The 7,317-nt window shown below is 33.8% G+C and overlaps 1 pseudogene; it reads left to right on the forward strand.

Annotated features, from left to right (window-relative positions):
• LOC149533082 (cullin-1-like) overlaps window positions 1-6,016 on the forward strand; it is a 68,188-nt pseudogene extending 62,172 nt beyond the window's left edge.
• The last annotated feature ends 1,301 nt before the right edge of the window (window positions 6,017-7,317 follow it).

The following is a 7,317-nucleotide window of genomic DNA, read 5'->3' on the forward strand; positions in this document are numbered from 1 at the left end:
AAAGAGAATAAAGAAGGTTCTTACAGCAATTACTCTTGCAGCAAAAACACCCAAGGGGAAAAGTAGGCTAAAGGTTGTAACACAGGAAGAAACCCCTGTAAGTAGAAGCCCTAGAATGAGAGGGCAAGTTTCTAAGGATCCTATTCTATCTAAAAAATCCACTAGGGAATCCCCTATGAAAATTGTTTTCAATCATTCTTGCTCTCGTCCCGACATTACAAGCACTCCTGATAATTCTATTAAAGAGTGTAGGGAGGAAATTAAAGAAAATCTAGATGATACCCTAGTAGACTTACCAGGTACCTCCAGCTATAGGGATGAGACAGTTTCTGAATATGTTGATCCAAACACTACCCTAGTTACACATAGATCAACATGGATCACTGGTTTAATAGAACATCTATGGAAGGAACAAAGAAATAGGAAAAGGGATCATGAAAAAGACCACAGTGTTATCACACTGCAGAAACTCCTCTTTCAATTGTATGGATAGTATTTGTTTGCTAAGGCATTATGGAAAGAAGAAAAGAAAAAGATGAATAAGATTATAGTATCTCAAAATGAGGAAATTGTAGAATTAAAGGAATAGCTAGAAAGCCAAAAACAATGCATGGACCATGCTCTTAAGCTAGCTGACTAGGCCCTTGCTTATAAGCCACCACCTAGAGTTTATGCTGTCTGCTTAAAAGAGCAATTTCTTTTGTTTCAATTAATGTTAACCCTCAAGAATGTGAATGCATAGTTTAAATCAGGACAATAATTTTATGGACTATATCAGACTTTGCCACCATGGTAGTAGAACTTATTATGTAAATTATATGTTCATAATTTTGTTATTCCTTCAGAGATTGAATGGAATCCCTTGCTTTACATAGGAGATGTACACCTAAAATCCATTATGTCATGGATGTCCAATGAAGAAAATTATGACAAGTAGTTGAATAACTATAGGGATGAGGAAAGAAAAGAACCTTTACCTTTAAGAGTAGAAAGTAGTAAACTGGATGAAATACTTAGGGATTGGTTCACATTGACCTATGGAAAGAGGAATCCAGAAGTGAGGGAGAAGATCTTTGCTACTAGAACTAAGGTTTATGCTAAATATGAAAATTTTCCCTACTTTTCATTTCAGAGAGCCATGACCAGTGCTAGGAGTAGGTGGGCCAGACTACCTGAATCTCTTAAGAAGTTAGAACCACACAACCCTATTAACTTGGAACACTACTACATTTAACATCATTTTTTGACCAAAAGTTTTGACCATCAACTAAATAAATTTAGGGTGGTTGAAATGTAGAGGCAAAAATTTCTTCTTTTTACATATAAGAGCCATGCTGGTTGAAATTTCAACCAACATAGGGCTTATACATCCACAAAGTTAAAAAACATTTTCCCTTTTACGTCTTTCACACCCAGTTTCATTTCACATTTTTGGAGGATTTTCGCATGGTTTTTGGAGAGCCCAATTTCGTTTTAGGTTTTCTCTATAGTTCCCACTCACTTGATTAATGATGCTTACTAGCCCTAGCAATAATATGAAAGGGGGCCCTGCATTTGTATCAATATAGGGGGGCAGAATAGTAGTTCAAAACTCTCAATATTGTCTTTCTTTCATTCTTCCTGATGTGCTCAACTTCAAAAGCTCTTCCATTCACAATCTCCAATCACACCTGCATCTCTGGTGGTCGAGGAGAGGGATTTCTCTTCAAGCATCCATATCTGAGATTGGCATTGATAGACTAGTCGGTCGAGTGCTGGCCTTAAGGAATGAATTTTCGCATGGTTTTTGCAAAGCCCAATTTCATTTAGGGTTGGTCTTCAAAGCGAATCAAACTAGACTTTAAGGGTTTCTAGAGAGAATCTGGTAAGTTGTTTGGTGATATATTATTTGTTTGTTTTCAGTGACTAGAAGTGAACATGGAAAAGAACTTGCTCTGAGCACATGGCAATAGAGTTTTTGGAATAGAACCTAGTATTGATCTTTTGGGATTTGGGAATCAGTATTGTGTATTTTTGTTGCATCATTGTCACCACTTCTCTCATGGGAGGTCTCAACAAACTGTCCCCTTGAATGCACACAAATGCCACCCTCACCAACACTTCTACTTGTTCTAGATTGACCTCACTACCTAGCCTTGGATCTGACATGCCCACAAAATTTCCAACCACCATCTCATTGAATAGCTAGTATGGATAATATTGCTTACTTGGGATTTCTGTTGGATTGAAGTTTTTCCTTTCGTTGATGAGCTCCAACAATAGTTGGCCATAGCTATACACATCCACTTTCACATTGATGGGAAAATCACTTATCTAATCTGGTGCCATATATCCCCTCATTCCTCTTAAAACAGTCAGAGTGTTGCTTTGTTCCTATTATTTAAGTAATCCCTCTTTCCACTTTGTCACAATAAACATATAAAAATTTATTTTTTCACCTCACACATGGCTAAAATAGTTAACAATATTAGTATTTAAATATGCCTTAAGCCCCTTAAAATGTTCCAAGAATCAAAATATCTAAAGGCACTTGTTATTATAGTTCCATTATTCTCTCCACCAAGCCCAAGAATATAGCCAATCTAGATGCACACATACCTTATTTCACTCATGGTTTCAACCACTTACTATGATTAGTAAGCTCATCCGAGCTATTCACAAGTTAAAACCTTCAATCTTCACCTTTCATCTTCACCTTCATCCTACAGGGATCCTATCAACCATCCTTCACAATGATCTCATCATTAGATCTTTACTATCCATTCTCCATTCCAAAATTTTATAAATTGAGCCACTCCCTCATCCATTCCAAGAATCCATCAAGTTTGAGCAAAGTATATGCTGTCAAATCAAGTAATCCTTAAGAAAATGAGCATCTACATATCAATTAGTCAAGGAGAATGTCATTGAAAAATTGAGGCTTTGGTAACATTTGAGTCAGGTTTTTGATGGTAATGTTGTTTTCACACTCTTTTGTTGAGCTCTATTTGGAGGTTTTGTTTTAGCTTGCACAAGAATTTGCTTTTTTTTAGTTTGATTCTATTGTATTCAAATCTTTTGATATTACACAAGTAATTGATAGATGGATCACACAAGGTTTCGAACCCCAGTGAGTTCCACATGAAACATAATCATAGGTCTTGTTCATTAGGCCAATGGGTAATGGAATAGTCTACCTTGAATCTAAGGTTTGATTCACAATTGATTTTCAAGCCACTTTTGAATCAATCATCTTTATGCAACCAAATTTTAATTCAAGCAATTATAAAACTACATATTCCTAGAAGTCACATAAATATTGGTTTCTGTCACTTTTGCATGAACTTAGTTGGTAACTAATTGATCGTTTGCTTTGATTTCACCTAAATCTTGTCTAGAATTGATCATGACACAAGTCCAAATTAATGCTCTCTCACAATTTTTATATATCATCAAATCAATTTTGGAGTCAAATGAATATGATATTGAAATGTGGATGATTGATTATGACAAACAAGAAGTTTTGATTTTCATATATGATATAAAAAATGAAGCTAAGATTTTATCATAAACAAATTTAGTGAAATAAGTACCTTTCAATTTTAAATTCTAATCAAAGAAGTATTAGCACAAACTCGTGATTCCATATTGAAAAGCAAAATGAAGTATGACATAAATTTATGATGCATATTAGGAAACAAAATAAACTAATGAAACCTTCCATAAAAGTAAAAGACCCAATGGTAGGGGAATGGTGTTGAATAACATGTGAATGGTGTGGAGTATCAAGCCAAATCGGTAGTGTTGGTGGATGGAGAGAATAAAAGTGGGAAAAGAAAGGAATATTAGTGATGAATTTATCTTTATCCTTCAATGTGACCCCTGATTCATCCCTTCCATCCAATGAATTTACAAATATAATAGCCAGACAACGCACAATTTTAATCCCACACATTAAGAAAAAGAGGATGTTTTGTGCACAAGTGCTAGGTCAGTGTGCACTAGCCATCAATCATGATGGGACTTGGGTGGTTTTGTGATTCGCAAAATAAAATCCATTTGGAATGAATTAAAGTGGGGAGCCCAGTGCTTAACTCAATTTCATAGAAAAGAATCCAAAATCAATTATTTGTTAAGGTGTCTTCTTACCTAGAATTTTACCTTAGACAGTTTAGTGAGTCCAACTTTTTAAGATTTGTCCAAGATTTCATTGGGAACCTCATTTAAAAAGTAATTCTAGGATAGATTTGAGGTAGGTACTAGTCTACAAAAATAAGATATGTGAATTATTAGAATATGATACATTTTCTATTTTGGTATGTCCAGGTTACATACTCCATATTCTTAATACATGGTTCAATTTCTTTTTGTACTAGTCTAGTTTTAATTGCTTTAAAAAAAATTAAATGACTATTGTTTGGAATTATCAAGTATAGATTAACCCAGACTCTGCCAAAGGCCATAAAGCATGAGGAATGGAAACTTTACACATCTGGAATTCATGACATGAATGAAAACTTTACACATTTGGAATTCATGATGTGAATGACAATCTTCATCCATATAATGCTATTTTAAAATTTAGGACTTTGTCTTGTTATGTGTTGTGATATATAATTAATATTTGTCAAAATTGCAGGAAGAAGCTTGCACAGATACTTTTGTTTGATAAAAGTGCAAATGATGATCATGAAAGAAGCATATTGACAAAGCTGAAGCAACAGTGTGGTGGTCAGTTTACTTCTAAAATGGAGGGAATGGTATGTTGCATCATACATAAATGAAAAAACTCACTTTGATTCTTATCAATGAAGTTAATCTAATTGTAAATTGTGTAAAAATCTGTGTGCTTGTATGTAGGTCACAAATTTAACATTAGCAAAGGAGAACCAAGGGAATTTTGATGATTATCTTAATGAAAATTCTCAAGCACATCCAGGCATAGACTTGACTATGACAGTTTTGACAACTGGGTTTTGGCCGAGTTACAAATCATTTGATCTTAACCTACCAACTAAAATGGTATGCCCATTTTGTATATAGTATACCTTTTAAATTTACCAATTTTTTAAGCAGTTTAACATTTTGACCTTTGCTACTTAATGCAGGTAAGATTCGTAGAGGTGTTCAAGTAGTTCTATCAGATAAAGACAAAGCATAGAAAGCTTACATGGATATAATCTCTAGGTACTTGTAATATTAATGGGAAGTTTTACCCTAAGCCTATGTAACTTTTTGTTACTACTTACTAGGTAATTGCCTTTTTGGTTGATTACTGGCTGACAATTAGATTCCTTGATTCATATAAAATGGCATTATAGCTCATTTTCTACTGATCATTATTAGGAATTTCTTCTTCTAGTTTCTGGTTAAGAATTAGTTGGGTAGGATAAGTTAAAGCAATGGTTAATTAATTTCATTAATTGTTAATGACCATACATTGATAATTTGATTCATTTTCTACTTATGCTATATGTTTAAAGGAAAACTAAAATTGATGTGTTATAGAAACCATAAATATGCAAAGTGAATACATCACATTTATCAGTGTCAGTTTCCTTGATATATCTGGAATTCACTTCTTTTTCCTTGTGTAACTTTCTCTGTGGTTATGATAAGCAGGCATCAACATTCTTGCTATTCAATGCATCTGAAAGGCTAAGTTACTCAGAAGTGAAGACTCAATTGAATTTGACCGATGAAGATATTGTTAGATTGCTACATTCTCTTTCATGTGTGAAACATAAAATTCTCAATAAAGAGACAAATACAAAAACTGTGGCACAAACAAATGTCTTCAAAGTCAATTTAAAATTATCTAATAAGATGAGGAGAATCAAGGTATGAACTCTGATATAACAAATTGTATACTATTTTTCCTATCTACTTTTAATAAAAATTAATGCATGTGAAGATCACATGGGAATTGGTTTCTACCTGATTGCAGATTCCACTCCCACCAGTGGATTAGAAAAAAAAGGTGATTGAGGATGTGGATAAAGATAGACGTTATGCAATTCTAATCAATAAATTATGAGTTAGCTAAAGATCAATGCTAATATGTTTTCTCATGAATCTTTTTCCAGGGTGTTGCTACTCTAACTCCTAGACTGATTTAACTTCATTTTAAAGTACTGGCATTTACTCTTGGATTGATTTGACTTCATTTTAAAGTACTGGCTCTAAATTTGTATTGATTATATGTCATTTTAGTGTAGTAAAGTTGTAATATGGATAATATGGTAACAAAAGGTGATCAATTCCAATGGTAGTCATCTGGTGTTAAAAAAATCAAGAACATCTTAGAGGAGATTTAGAATATTGTATTGGCTATGTCATTTGTGTTTCTTCTGATAAGGTGTTAAATTGTTGATAGAAGCAACAAAAGTACTTCATCCCAAAAAAATAGGTGTTGAAGCTTCGCTTCTTGTCCTCCAAATGATCAGAGCTTTTAATATGGATAATATAGTAATCAAAGTTGATTGAATGGTATTTACCTTGCATTTAAAAAACTAGCAATATTCGAATAGGAAAATCTGGAGCATCATGAAGGAGGCTTGGTCACATCCTAGATATCATTTTGAAATTTACCATACAAAATTGTTTAAGAGCATCACTATGTTTTTTCATCAGTCACCCACTATTTCTTTCTCTGTTCACTCTTTACAGGAAATGAATTTGTGAATAGAGGGATGTTTTTTGCTAAGTGAATACTAACAATGACGATGCTCGAACACATAATATTGTTTAGAATTTGCAAGTGTCTGGTTGTTGTATCAAGATTGAGGAAATTGTGATGAATTTGGGTTTGGAGCCTCAAGAGGAGTGCATTAATCAAGCTCCTCTCTAGCTCCATCTATAGCAGATGTGGAAACTTGACTAAGTGTCAAAAAACTCAACTTGTTCAGACCTGAAAAATGATTATGTTGGTAAGGACAGTGAGGACACTACCATGAAGCAACAATGGTTATGAAGGTGTGAAAAGGTCACAATGGTACTGAAGCAAAATTTCAATCAAAGAATAAAAAGTTAAAACTTAGAATCTACTGGATGTGTAATCCAAGGCTTTTATTCTGTTGAGGAATGTTGTGTCACTGTTCACCCTATTGCAAGCAGGTGCACACGAGGATGAAATGAAAAGTAAGTTCCACCCTTGAAAATGATTATGCTGCTAAGGATAGTGAGGACAGTGCCATGGACATTTATATGCAGCCTAAAAATGGTGTTATTGAAGGTTGGTTTTGCAAGCATTTAACTTGAGGAACACAAACAAGGTTTAGAGCTTAATGTGCTTGTTTTATTAGCTCCAATGAAAATGGTTCTAATGATATTTCTTGT

Source organism: Cupressus sempervirens, chromosome 10 (assembly GCF_028749045.1).
Source record: "Cupressus sempervirens isolate cs-2001-9-10 chromosome 10, ASM2874904v1, whole genome shotgun sequence".
Classification (NCBI taxonomy): Eukaryota; Viridiplantae; Streptophyta; class Pinopsida; order Cupressales; family Cupressaceae; genus Cupressus; species Cupressus sempervirens.